The 15,055-nt window shown below is 40.2% G+C and overlaps 1 pseudogene; it reads left to right on the plus strand.

Annotated features, from left to right (window-relative positions):
• Positions 1 to 10,963, plus strand: LOC139396204 (zinc finger protein 135-like; annotated as a pseudogene).
• Positions 10,964 to 15,055: the final 4,092 nt, after the last annotated feature.

Below are 15,055 nucleotides of genomic sequence, written 5' to 3' on the forward strand. Positions count from 1 at the left end.
ACTGAGTAGAAACCTACAGTCACTGGGTCCTGATTGTGACAGTGGAGCCCAGTCTGCACTGCAGGATCCAGAGATGGCATCAGTGAAGCTGGAAGACTGCAGTCAAACACTGGAGCTGAATGCCAACATTAAAGATGAAGAAGAGGAGGAGAAGATTAGGACAACTGTTAGTCATGGTAAGAGCTGGTTCTATCTATAAGTTATCTTCCTATATTAGACCTCCATAGGTTATGACCAGTCTATTGCCAGGTTGAATTCTGTAATTCTGACATCACACATCCCTGAACAACTCAAAACTTCACAGCGAAGCAAAACATTTAAAAACTTGTCACGCCTGCCTTTGCCCACACATTGTCTCAAGAATGCTGAAAATGTTTAATACCCTCAGTCACCAAGTTAGGCATACAGGAAACACTGTGCACCTGGCAACCTTGGTTAGCGTGCACTGAGCCCGGCCCGCCACAGGAGTCGCTGGTGCGCGGTGAGGATATCCCTACCAGCCAAACCCTCCCTAACCCGGACGACACTATGCCAATTGTGCGTCGCCGGTCGCGGCCGGTTACGACAGAGCCTGGGCGTGAACCCAGAGTCTCTGGTGGCCCTTAACCACTGCGCCACCCGGGAGGCCCTCATAAAGGGTTTTCTAATGATGAATTAGCCTTTTAAAATGATCAACTTGGATTAGCTAACACAACGTGCCATTGGATCACAGGAGTGATGGTTGCTGATAATGGGCCTCTGTACGCCTATGTAGATATTCCATAAAATATCTGCCGTTTCCAGCTACAATAGTCATTTACAACAATAACAATGTCGATACTGTATTTCTGATCAATTTGATGTTATTTTAATGGACAATCAATGTGCTTTTCTTTCAAAACAAGGACATTTCTAAGTGACCCCAAACGTTTGAACATTAGTGGATATTTAATATTTTGTATATATCAAGTTGTAGAAACATCTCAAGGATGATCATTGGAAACAGGATGCATCTGAACTCAATTTTGAGTCTCTTGTTTATAAAAAAAAAATGTTTTTATACATTTTCAAAAATGCCTAAACCTGTTTTCACTTTGTCATTATGGGGTATTGTGTGTCGATTGCTGAGGATATTTTTGTATTTAATTATAGAATTAGGCTGTAATATAACAATGTGGAAAAAGTCAAGGGGTCTGAATACTTTCCGAGGGCACTGTCAGACCCCTTCCCATTTCTCCCATTTTGGTACGTTACAGCCTTCTTCTAAAATTGATTCCATGTTTTTCCTCGTCAATCTACACACAATATCCCATAATGACATCACAATATCCCATAATGACATCACAATACCCCATAATGACAAAGCCAAAACAGGTTTTTAGAAATTCTTGCAAATGTAATTTTTTTAAATAATAATTGCTTATTTATATAAGTTTTCAGACCTTTTGCTATGAGATGATCATTGAGATGTTTCTACAACTTGATTGGAGTCCACCTGTGGTACATTCAATTGATTGGACATGATTTGGACATGCACACACCTGTCTATGTCAGGTCCCACATTTGACACTGCATGTCAGAGTTAAAACCAAATCATGAGGTGGAAGGATTTGTCCGTCGAGCTCCGTGACAGGATTGTGTCAGCACAGATCTGGAGACAGGTACCAAAACATTTCTGCAGCATTTAAGGTCCCCAAGAACACAGAAGCCTCCATTATTCTTCAGTGGAAGAAGTTTGGAACCACCAAGACTCTTCCTAGAGCTGGCTACCCGGCCAAACTGAGCAAATGGGGGGAGAGGGGCCTTGGTCAGGGAGGTGGCCAAGAACCCGATGGTTCTTCTCTGTCAGAGCTCCAGAGTTCCTCTATGGAGATGAGAGAATCTTCCAGAAGGACAACCATCTCTGCTGAACTCCGCTAATCATGCCTTTATGGTAGAGTGCCCAGACAGAAGCCACTCCTCCGTAAAAGGCACATGACAGTCCGCTTGGAATTTGCCAAATGGCACCTAAATGACTCTGACCATGAGAAACAAGATTCTTTTGTCTGATGAAACCAAGATTGAACTCTTTGGCCTGAATGCCAAGCGTCATGTCTGGAGCAAACCTGGCACCATCCCTACGGTGAAGCATGGTGGTGGCAGCAGCATGCTGTGGGGATGTTTTTCAGCGGCAGGGACTGGGTGATTAGTCAGGATCAAGGGACAGATGAACGTAGCAAAGTATAGAGAGATCCTTTATGAAAACCAACTTGAGGGCAATCGGGACCTCAGTCTGGGGTGAAGATTCACCTTCCAACAGGACAAGCACACAGCCAAGACAAGCACACAGCCAAGACAACGTGGGAGTGGCTGAATGTCATTGAGTGGCCCAGCCAGAGCCCGGACTTGAACCCGATCAAACATCTCTGGAGAGACCTGAAAATAGCTTTGCAGAGACGATCCCCATCCAACCTGACAGAGCTTGAGAGCTTCTGCAGAGAAGAATGGGAGAAACTCCCCAAATACAAGTGTTCCAAGCTTGTAGCTTCATACCCAACAAGACTCAAGGCTGTAATCGCTGCCAGAGGTGCCTCAACTAACTATTGTATAAAGGGTCTGAATACTTACGTAAATGAAATATTTCAGTTATTTCTAAAAACCTGTTTTTGCCCTTGTCATTATGGGGTATTGCGATGTCATTTTGGGGTATTGTGATGTCATTATGGGGTATTGTGATGTCATTATGGGGTATTGCGATGTCATTTTTGGGTATTGTGATGTCATTTTTGGGTATTGTGATGTCATTTTGGGGTATTGTGATGTCATTTTGGGGTATTGTGATGTCATTTTGGGGTATTGCGATGTCATTTTGGGGTATTGTGATGTCATTATGGTGTATTGTGATGTCATTATGGGGGTATTGTGATGTCATTATGGGGGTATTGTGATGTCATTATGGGGGTATTGTGATGTCATTATGGGGGTATTGTGATGTCATTATGGGGTATTGTGATGTCATTATGGGGTATTGCGATGTCATTTTGGGGTATTGCGATGTCATTTTGGGGTATTGCGATGTCATTTTGGGGTATTGCGATGTCATTTTGGGGTATTGCGATGTCATTTTGGGGTATTGCGATGTCATTTTGGGGTATTGCGATGTCATTATGGGGTATTGTTTGTAGATTGATGTGAAGGGGAAAAAAACGATTTCATCAATTTTAGAATAAGGCTGCCCCCACACCACTAAACTTCCGGCGCCGACAGAGATGGCCGCCTCGCTTCGCGTTCCTAGGAAACTATGCAGTTTTTTGTTTTTTTACGTGTTATTTCTTACATTAGTACCCCAGGTCATCTTAGGTTTCAAATTTTTTTGGAATTGTTAGTTAGATTACTTGTTGGTTATTACTGCATTGTCGGAACTAGAAGCACAAGCATTTCGCTACACTCGCATTAACATCTGCTAACCATGTGTATGTGACAAATAAGATTTGATTTGATTTGATTTAATGTAACAAGACGTGGGAAAGAAATCAAGGGGTCTATTTACTTTTTGAATGCGGTGTTGATGTTATTTCATGCTACTGAGACTTGTATGGATGACACCAGTATTGCCAGCATTTGTTTTATTCACTGGTCTATCTGGAGTGATCAGAGAGGAGACTAAAGAAGTGAAGTAGACAAACTGCCAGTGTTTTAAAGTTCTCTGAAATTAGTCTGTGTAGTTACTAACCCTTGTGATGTTGAGTGGAGGATGATATCGCTCATCATTTTCACCACTTTTGCCTCTTATTAGTTTTTGACTCCTACCCAGTTTTAGAATAGTTTTTATTCCCATTCCCATACAGCCTACTGAAATGAATACATACACTACTGTTGAAAAGTTTAGGGTCACTTAGAAATGTCCTTGTTTTTGAAAGAAAATTGTTTTTTTTTGTCCATTAAAATCACATCAAATTGACCATTAATACAGTGTAGACGTTGTTAATGTTGTAAATGACTTGTAGCTGGAAACTGATGATTTTTTAAAATGGAGTATCTACATAGGTGTACAGAGGCCCATTATCAGCAACCATCACTCCTGTGATCCAATGGCATGTTGTGTTAGCTAATCAAAGTTGATCATTTTAAAGGGCTAATTGATCATTACAAAACCCTTTTGCAATTATGTTAGCACAGCTGAAAACTGTGGTGCTGATAAAAGAAGCAATAAAACGGTCCTTAGACTAGTTGAGTATCTGGGTCATTTGTCGGTTCGATTACAGGCTCAAAATGGCCAGAAACAACGACCTTTCTTCTGAAATGAAGGCTATTCCATGTGAGAAATTTCCAAGAAACTGAAGATCTCGTGCAGTTTTGTGTACTACTCCCTTCACAGAACAGTGCAAACTGGCTCTAACCAGAATAGAAAGAGGAGTGGGAGGCCCCGGTGCACAACTGGGCAAGAGGACAAGTACATTAGTGTGTCTAGTTTGAGAAACAGATGTCTCACAAGTCCTCAACTGGCAGCTTCATTAAATAGTACCCGCAAAACACCAATCTCAATGTCAACTGTGAAGAGGCGACTCCGGGATGCTGGCCTTCTAGACACTATTCTGGTTAGAGACTGTTTGCATTGTTCTGTGAAGAGAGTAGTACACAGCGTTGTACGAGATCTTCAGCCGTTTCCAGCTACAATAGTCATTTACAACATTAACAATGTCTACACTGTATTTCTGATCACTTTGACATTATTTGAATGGACAAAAATGTGCTATTCTTTCAAAAACATGGACATTTGTAACTTTAGAATGTATTTATTTATTTCATCACTAATGGTAGTGTATTTAAAAAAAAATTTTTTACCTTTATTTAACTTTCTTAGCATACTGGTTATTGTCCAGAATTTCCGATGACTGACGTGCCCAAAGTAAACTGCCCAGAAGCTAGGATATGCATATACTTGATAGCATTGGATAGAAAACACTCTGAAGTTTCTAAAACTGTAAAAATAATGTCTGTGGGTATAACAGAACTGATATGACAGGCGAAAACCTTGAGTAAAATCCATCCGGAATTTTTATTTATTGAGGTCAAAGATTTTTTCAATTCTTGCCTATGGGATATTCAAATTGATAGGACCCAGATTGCAGTTCCTTTGGCTTCCACTAGATGTCAACAGTCTTTAGAAAGGGTTTCATGCTTGTTTTTTGAAAAATGAGTAATTGTAGTTTTTCCAAGATGTCCCCCATTAGAAAAGTAGTCATGTTGCACGCATCAACGAGAGTACGCTCTTCGTTATTTATCTTTGCTATTGAACACACTATTCTCCGTCTTAAATATTATTGTTTATTTACATATTAGAATACCTGAGGATTAATTGGAAACTTCGTTTTACTTTTTTGGACGATCTTTACTGGTAACCTTAAGGATTTGTTTGTGTGCATGTTGAACGAGTGACCTACTGAATCAAGCGCGCCATCTAAACTGATATTTTGGGATATAATGAAGGATATTATCGAAGAAAACGACCATTCATTGTGTAGCTGGGACCCTTGGGATTTCAATCAGAGGAAGATCTTCAAAGGTAAGTGATTTATTTAATTGCTGTCTGTGATTTTGTGACGCCTGTGCTGGTTGAAAAAGTATTTTGACGTGGGGAGCTGTCCTCAGATAATCGCATGGTATGCTTTCTCCGTAAAGCCTTTTTCAAATCTGACAACGCAGTTGGATTAACAAGAAGCTTTTAAATGATGTAAGACACTTCTATTTTCATGAATGCTTAATATTCCGATTTTTGTATTTTGAATTTCGCGCTCTGCAATTTCACCGGATGTTGTCGTCGGTGTCCTGCTAGCGTTTGGACATAGGCAAGTCAGTTAAGAACAAATTCTTATTTTCAATGACGGCCTAGGAACATTGGGTTAACTGCCTTGTTCAGGGGCAGAACGATAGATTTTTACCTTGTCAGCTCGGAGATTCGATCTTGCAACCTTTCGGTTGCTCTAACCACTAGGCTACCTGTCACCCGGTATGGCCAGAAGAGTTGTCTGGTCACCACTCTGCCTGGTTCCTCTCGGTTTCTTCCTAGGTTCCTGCTTTCTAGGGAGTTTTTTTGTGGCCACTGTTCTTCTACATCTGCATTGCTTGCTCTTTGGGGATTTTAGGCTGGGTTTCTGTTAACCTCTCTGGGACCGTTTGGTACGCGAGCGTCCCACCTTTCAACTGCCAGTGAAACTGCAGGGCGCCAAATTCAAAACAACAGAAATCCCATAATTAATATTCCTCAAACATACAAGTATTTTACACCATTTTAAAGATACAATTGTCGTTAATCCAACCAGTGTCCGATTTCAAAAACTATTTTCGGCGAAAGCAAGTTATGTTAGGTCAGAGCCAAGTCACAGAAAGCATTCAGCCATTTTCCAACCAAAGAGTGGAGTCACAAAAAGCAGAAATATCGATAAAATTAATCACTTACCTTTGATGATCTTCATCAGATGACACTCCTAGGACATCATGTTACACAATACATGTATGTTTTGTTCGGTAAAGTTCATATTTATATCCAAAAATCTAAGTTTACATAGGAGCGTTACGTTCAGTAGTTCCACAACATCCGGTGATTTTTGCAGAAAGCCACATCAATTACAGAAATGCTCATAATAAATGTTGATGAAAATACAAGAATTATGCACGGAATTATAGATACACTTCTCCTTAATGCAACCGCTGTGTCCGATTTAAAAAAAACTTGACCAAAAAAGCATAATCTGAGTACGGCGCTCAGACAACAAAATCAAGCCCAACAAATGTCCGCCATGTTGGAGTAGAGATGTCAGAATAACATGATAAATATTCACTTACCTTTGATGATCTTCATCAGAATGCACTCCCAGGAATCCCAGGTCCACAGTAAGTGCTTGTACTGTTCGATAATGTACATAATTTATTTCAAAACAGCTCCTTTTGTTGGTGCGTTCAGTACACAATCTAAACTCACCAAGCGCGTTACTAGTTTCAGACGAAAAGTCAAAAAAAGTTCCATTACAGTCCATAGCAACATGTCAAACGATGTTTAGAATCAATCTTTAGGGCGTTTTTAACATTAATGAAGATTTATGTTCCAACCGGACAATTCCTTTGTCTGTACAAATGAAGTGGAACGTAGCTAGCTACCTTTCACGTGAGCGCGCCAGACTGAGGCTGTGGCACTCTGCCAGACCACTCACTCATAGAGCCCTTATGAGCCCCTCCTTTAGAGTAGAATCCTCTAAACAGGTTTTAAATCTAGTGGAAGCCTTGGGAAGTGAAAAATAACTAACATCACACGGTATCTTCAATGAGTTGAGTTGAATAACTACAAACCTCAGATTTCCCAATTCCTGGTAGGATATTTTTCTCAGGATTTTACCTGCCATATAAGTTCTGTTATACTCACAGACATCATTCAAACAGTTTTAGAAACGTCAGAGTGTTTTCTATCAAAATGTCCTATTTATATGCATATTCTAGATTTTTCGGCTGAGTAGCAGGCAGCTTAATTTGGGCACGTTTTTCATACAAGCTACCCAATACTGCCCCCTACCCCAAAGAAGTTAACTTCACTAGGGTAGGGGGCAGCATTTGGAATTTTGGATGAAAAGCGTGCCCAAATTAAACTGCCTGCTACTCGGGCCCATAAGCTAGGATATTCATATAATTAGACGATTTGGATAGAAAACACTGTTAAAATAATGTTAAAATAATGTCTGAGTATAACAGAACTGATATGGCAGGCGAAAACCCGAGGAAAATCCAACCAGGAAGTACTATTATTTTGAAAGGCTGTTTTTCCATTGAAAGCCTATCCACCATACAAAGACCCAGTCTTCCTCAACATGTGACCAGTCTTTAGGCATTGTTTCAGATCTCTATGGCTTCCTCAACACGTGACCAGTCTTTAGGCATTGTTTCAGGCTTTTACTCTGAAAAATGAGGGAGATACACCGCTTTCAATGAGAGGACAGTGGAAATTTCCATCCATGAGCCAGGCACGTGATCGGGAGCGCGCATTTCTTGTTTACCTTTTTCCATTGACGAAGCTTTTGTCCGGTTGAAATATTATTGATTATTTATGACAAAAGCAACCTGAAGATTGATTTTAAACATCGTTTGACATGTTTCTACTATCTTTTATTGTGTTTTTTTACTTTTTGAGAGTGCTTATTGTGCCTTTGGATTTCTGAACTAAACGCACCAACAAAACTGAGGTTTTTGGACATAAAGATGAACTTTATCGAACAAAACACACATTTATTGTGTAACATGAAGTCCTGTGAGTGCCATCTGATGAAGATCATCAAAGGTAAGTGATTCATTTTAATGCTATTTCTGACTTTTGTGAAGCTCTCCTTGGTTGGAAAATGGCTGTATGGGTTTCTGTTTCCAGTCGCTGAACTAACATAATCGCAGAGTGTGCTTTCGCCGTAAAGCCTTTTTGAAATCTGACACAGCGGTTGCATTAAGGAGAAGTTTATCTGTATTTGTATGTTTAACACTTGTATCTTGTATCAATGTTTATGATGAGTATTTCTGTTTTTTGATGTGGCTCTCTTTACTTTCATCGGATGTTTGTTTGAGACAATGCATTTCTGAACACAACACACCAATTTCAAATGAGGTTTTTGGACATAAAGATGAACTTTATCGAACAAAACACACATTTATTGTGTAACATGAAGTCCTGTGAGTGCCATCTGATGAAGATCATCAAAGGTTAGTGATTAATTTAATCGCTATTTCTGACTTTTATGAGACCTCTCCTTGGCTGGAAAATGACTGTATGGTTTTCTGTGACTAGGTGCTGACCTAACATAATAATTTGGTGTGCTTTCGCCGTAAAGCCTATTTGAAATCGAACACTGTGGCTGGATTTACAAGAAGGTTATCTTTAAAATGGTGTAAAATAATTTTAATTGTGGGATTTGAACCAGACAGGTTACGCACTTTGTGACAACTACTGATGTAAAAAGTGTTTCATAAAATACATTTGATTAACATATATATCACACCAAGTGACTGTTTTTTCTGATGTTCACACAGGATACCATGTTGAGACATTCTCCACATCCAGAGAGCAACAGCAGGAAGATCAGAGAGCTAAGAGGTCTCATCACTGCCCACATTGTGAAGAGATTTTCCCATTTCTATCACAGCTAAAAATACACCTAAAAATACACACAGGAGAGAAGCCTTACTCCTGCTCTGGCTGTGGAAAATGCTTCAAAACATCAACTGAGCTAAAAGTTCATCAGAGAACACACACAGGAGACAAGCCGTATAACTGCTCTGAGTGTGGAACTAGTTTCTCTAAATTTTCCATCTTAAAAACACATGAACGTGTACATACAGGAGAGAAGCCTTACGTCTGCTCTGACTGTGGAAAATACTTCACAACATCAACTCATCTAAAAGTTCATCAGAGAACACACACAGGGGAGAAGCCATACTCCTGCTCTGACTGTGGAAAACTTTTTAAAACATCAAATGAGCTAAAAGTTCACCAGAGAACACACACAGGAGAGAAGCCTTTCTTCTGCTCTGACTGTGGGGCAAGTTTCGCTCAGCTGGGCACCTTAAAAACACACCAACGTATACACTCAGGAGCGAAGCCTTATTCCTGCTCTGACTGTGGAAAATGTTTTAAAACATCAAAAGAGCTAAAAGTTCATCAGAGAACACACACAGGAGAGAAGCCTTATTCCTGCTCTGACTGTGGAAAATACTTCACAACATCAACTCATCTAAAAGTTCACCAGAGAACACACACAGGAGAGAAGCCTTATTCCTGCTCTGACTGTGTAAAATGTTTTAAAACATCAAAAGAGCTAAAAGTTCATCAGAGAACACACACAGGAGAGAAGCCTTTCTTCTGCCCTGACTGTGTAAAATGTTTTAAAACATCAACTCAGCTCAAAGTTCATCAGAGAACACACACAGGAGAGAAGCCTTACGTCTGCTCTGACTGTGGAACTAGTTTCTCGCATCTTTCCAACTTAAAATCACATGAACGTATACATACAGGGGAGAAGCCATACTCCTGCTCTGACTGGGGAAAATGCTTCAAAACGTCAACTGTGCTAACAGTTCATCAGAGAACAGACACAGGAGGGAAGCCTTATTCCTGCTCTGACTGTGGAAAAAGTTTTAAAACATCAAATAAGCTTTAAGTTCACCAGCGAACACACACAGGAGAGAAGCCTTATTACTGCTCTGTTTGTGTAAAATGCTTCAAAACAGCAACGAAGCTAATAGTTCATCAGAGAAAACACGCATGAGAGAAGCCTGCTTACGTCTGCTCTGACTTTTGGGTGAGTTTCTCTCACCATAGCAACTTAACACACCAATGTAGTCACACAGGAGAGAAGTCTTACTCCTGCTCTGTGGAAGGGTGGGCGTTTAACTCAAACTTCTAGCCAAAGGCTGCTGTGTTTAGAATCTCATCAAGGAGGACTGTAGCATTTTAGCTAATCAGCAACTTTGCAACTACTTACTTACTACTTTTTAGCTATTACTTAGCATGTTAGCTTAGCATGCAACTTTGCAACTACTTACTACTTTTTAGCTATTACTTAGCATGTTAGCATATCATACATATTACAAGTTCGTAACATATTGTATGAATAGCAATGCGTAAAATAACGTAAGAATTGTAATTCGTAACATACGATACTTCCTAGAAGTTGTATTATACTGAACAATTTAAACACAACAATTTCAAAGATTTATAGTTTGTATCAGGAAATCAGTCATTTTAAATAAGAGGCCATAATCTATGGATTTCACATGACTGGGCAGGGGAGAGAGAATAAAGTAGACGGCACGGGTCAAAGTAATTGATTTATGACCCTGTGTCATGATGACGTGTACATGTCCAAATATGGGCCTCCGGCCAGGCCATCCTGTTCCTGTGGTCACGTGTTAGAGGGTGTGTGTTATTTTATATCTATATTGCATCCTTTGAAGTAGTCATGGTGATTGATGTCTAGGGGCCTGGTTGAACTGGGGGTGTTGAGTGTTTGAACTTTTGAACGTGTATGTCCCCCACCCCCAGTTTTATTGCCTTTATGGTTGTTATCTGATGAAGCAGGAATGTCCTGGGGTATTGGCTGTGGCATATGCATTTTAAATATCCAGAACAAGGCCTGTCACAAATATTACCGAAGGTGGCTCCCCTTCTTGTTCGGGTGGCGCTCGGCGGCCGTCGTCGCCGGTCTACTAGTATTTTACCTAAGGGTACTATTTTGTTTTTATAGTTACGCCTGTTTAGGGTATAACTATTTTGTTCCTTTGATTTTGGACATTAAAGCGTGTTTTTCCCCACATCCTTTGCTCTCTGCGCCTGACTCCACACCCATTCACTCATTGAGCGTTACAGTCTGAATATTTATGCAAATAAGGTATTCATTTTTATAAATTGACAAATTTCTAAACTTTTTTCACTTTGTCATTATGTGTATATTGATGAGGGGTAAAAAATGCATTTAATCAATTTTTGTATAAGCCTGTAACGTAACAATACGTGGATAAGTCAAGGGGTCTTGTATAATTCCCTGTATATGCTTTAAACTACAATTTAAGGATCTGAAGTGGTAAACACAAAGGCATAATGGGAAATGCATGTCCAATGGTTATCTCTGTATGAGTCACATTAAAACACTAGGTAGGGCAGTGGTTATCTGTATTAGTATTACCAACATAAAAACACCTAGGTAGAGCTGTGGTTCTCTCCGTATTAGTAATATCTCTGTATTACCCACATTAAAACACCTAGGTAGATCAGTGGTTCTTTCCGTATTTGTATTATCTCTGTGTTTCCCACATTAAAACACCTAGGTAGAGCAGTGGTTCTCTCGGTATTAGTATTATCTCTGTATTACCCACATTAAAACACCTAGGTAGAGCAGAGAGGACAGGGCATGTGGCTTTGTAACACACAGGTGTTTCATCTCCACACTGGGATGATTTTAACAGTGCAATGCCTCTCAGGCCTCATGCCTCTCAGGTAGGAGGGTACCAGAAAGAAATGAATAAAAAACACAAAACTAATGAAGGAGCACACAGGGCCACAGCACTTCAGGAACACACAGTCACCAACAATATATCCCTGTTGTCAATACTTTCAACTGGCTCAGCTCGCTGTTACAGCACAGCACCACCAAATTCCATGTATTGAGTAACCATCTGTCTTTTGTAACCAGAAAAACGTAACATAATACTGTTTTGAGAGTCCCTGATTTATATTTACTATGTTACACCTAGTCTATGAGACGAGGCTGCACCTAAATTATACACAGCAGGTCAAGAGGTGTGTTTTCCCTTCAGCATCTGCATGTGGCATAAGCTCACCCACCTCACATCATGAATCTAAAATGGTTAACCTTGGCTGTGAGTGATGGGGAAAAAATCTGACTACGGCAATTACTTGAATAATTCAATGGATGTTTTGTATACAGACTTGATGAGTAAATTGTATTGTTTAAAAAAAACGTGACTTCGCAATGGGGCCATCAATGGGAATTGGGCCGTGCTTCAGCTGAACTGCAGTATGGAAAATGCCCTCTGAGCACAGTGGAAAGCATGCTTACAGACTGGAAGCCTGGCCCCTTGATCCGAAAGAGCTGTAATTGCAGACCGCAATTAGGGGCGTTCTCTGATATCGGGTGTTTCGTGATATCTACTTTAAACCAATTGCTGCTCCCCATTGGTCCGTGGCCGTTTCTTTTGCGTTGGGACAACAGTTGTTGACATCTGTTACATTGTAGCTAACCCTAACCCTTTTCCTAACCTTAACCTCAGTCTCCTAACCTGCCACGGTAATTCACCTAAATTGCCACTTTAATTATCCTAACCTGTAAGGGGCACACTCCAACACTCAGACATAGTCTGCGTTCCTAAATTCGCTCTGGCTATATACTCCGATTTCAGACCACTCTCGTCTGAGTGCCAGAGGGAAGAATAGTTGATGAAAAACAAACGCTCAACACCCCTTGAATACCGCCGGTGTCAGTAAGCGTCGTCAAAAAATGCTTTATTAAATTGTTGCCTGAAGCACAGTTAAAGTCACCAATGCTCTCTGGATAACATGAACACAGCCTAACCAGCTCTGCTAAGGCGAGTAAAATGGTCAGAGTTCTCTCATTTGTACTGAAAGTAGCTAGCAAGCTAGCCAATGCTAACCAGTTATCTTGGATGCTTGACTGCCGTTGTGAGGTCAGAACGCTTGAATCAACCCTCCTCCTCCGCCAGAGCGTCCAGTGTGGCTCTGAACGCTCCGAGAGCGATATGAACTGACAGTCTGACAACGCTCTGAATTTACGAACGACCAAGCGCACTCTGGCACTCCAGATTGAATTTAAGACCACATCCATAATTTAAAAATAAAGTATTTGTGTTTGGTGAGTCCGCCAAATCAGATGCAGTACGGATGCGCGAATTTAAATGTTATCCTGTCCTGCTAATCATTCAAAATGTAACGAGAACTTTTGGGTGTCAGGGAAAATGTATGGATTTGAAAGTACATTATTTTCTTTAGGAATGTAGTGAAGTAGAAGTTGTCAAAAAATATCAAAAGTAAAGTACAGATACCCCCAAAAACTACTGATGTGGCACTTAAATATTTGTACTTAAGTACTTTACATCACTGATTGCAGGGAATACTGACTGAAGATGTTCCTCCCTACGAGGCCCATGAGACTGTGTAGGGATGTGATTTGAATAGGACTGTGACTGAACGAGTGGGATGTTGTTATTTATCTATTTTTGTATTTTGACGTCGTTGTTCCCCCTCCCCTTTTCCGTAAAGGAAATGTATTTTCTTCTACAGTTTATTAACCTTACAGTAGGTGGCGGCAGACACGTTATATTTGTGTAAATGTCAGTATACCAGAGAAGAAGATGACGCTGCTGCGCTATAGTAGTGGGGAACAGGAAGTTCCGGGTCGAAACGACAACTGTGTTGTGAAGTCGATAGTGGTTGTGTCCGTTTGTAATGTACCATTGTATGTATGTAATAGCATGTTTAAACTTTCTAATGTCGAGAGAATATATAACACGATAGGTAACAAATCCGTCAATGTATTATCACGTTTGGTAAAGGATTTAATTGTATGTGTTATTTGGGGTCAAACCGAGTGAGTGAAGAACGTGTTAAAAAAATGTACGTAAAACGTGTAAAGAAATATTTTACAAGTCACATAGATAGACTTTGGGTTTGTCTGAGTGTATGTACATAATTTCGTTAAAGTCATTTCATAAAGATTCCACTGATTTGAGTTCGTTTTTACATGTTCTTGGTTTTGTGTAAAATGTTTATGAGCTGGTAAATAGCCTCGGCCGAACCATCCTGTTCTCGCGAGTTTACATACACTGTTTCGTTAATGAAAGCTCGCGAGATCGAGATGGTTCGGACGAGGCAAGTCAAATGGCGGGAACGATTTCGGTCGTCTTTCTATGAGTTTATTCGTGTTGAAATGGCGACCTGAGGCTGTGTGATAGCTTCCCTCTATTTTGACACTAACTGAAGTTATCCTTCACCATTTGGAGAGAGAGGCCAACTGCATGGAATGGCGTCGATTAATGCGGATGAATCGGAGCACGTGTCAAACTCATTCCATGGAGGACCAAGTGTCTGCGAGTAATAATGTGTTAGAGTGGAAAGTTGGGATGGTGTTTGAGGAGACCACAGGGCCTCATTTACACCCTGATTAACCAAGGCCATAAAAAGAGGTGAAGTTAAACTGGGATGCAGCTGTGTAAATGAGAACTTGTTCTGAACGAGCCTACCTGGTTAAGTAAAGGTGAAATAAAACATTGAAAGTGGTAGATTGTTAATATCTTGTGCTGGTCAGGTTCAGCAAGGGAAGATTCTTCAATTGGAAAATCATAATGGGACAAAGTGCACTTATGTTGTACTTTGTCTAATGTGAATGAATGTATTGTCAGGGATTATCTACCTGATCTACTGAAATAAGATAATTGAACAAGAAAAACAAGAAAATATTTTTACAGAATAAAGTGCCAGAACTGTCAAGAAAATAACTTTTGTGTCCGTTTGTCTTTATTACTACAGACCGAC

The sequence above is a fragment of the Oncorhynchus clarkii genome, unplaced genomic scaffold (genome assembly GCF_045791955.1).
Source record: "Oncorhynchus clarkii lewisi isolate Uvic-CL-2024 unplaced genomic scaffold, UVic_Ocla_1.0 unplaced_contig_308_pilon_pilon, whole genome shotgun sequence".
In the NCBI taxonomy this organism is placed as follows: Eukaryota; Metazoa; Chordata; class Actinopteri; order Salmoniformes; family Salmonidae; genus Oncorhynchus; species Oncorhynchus clarkii.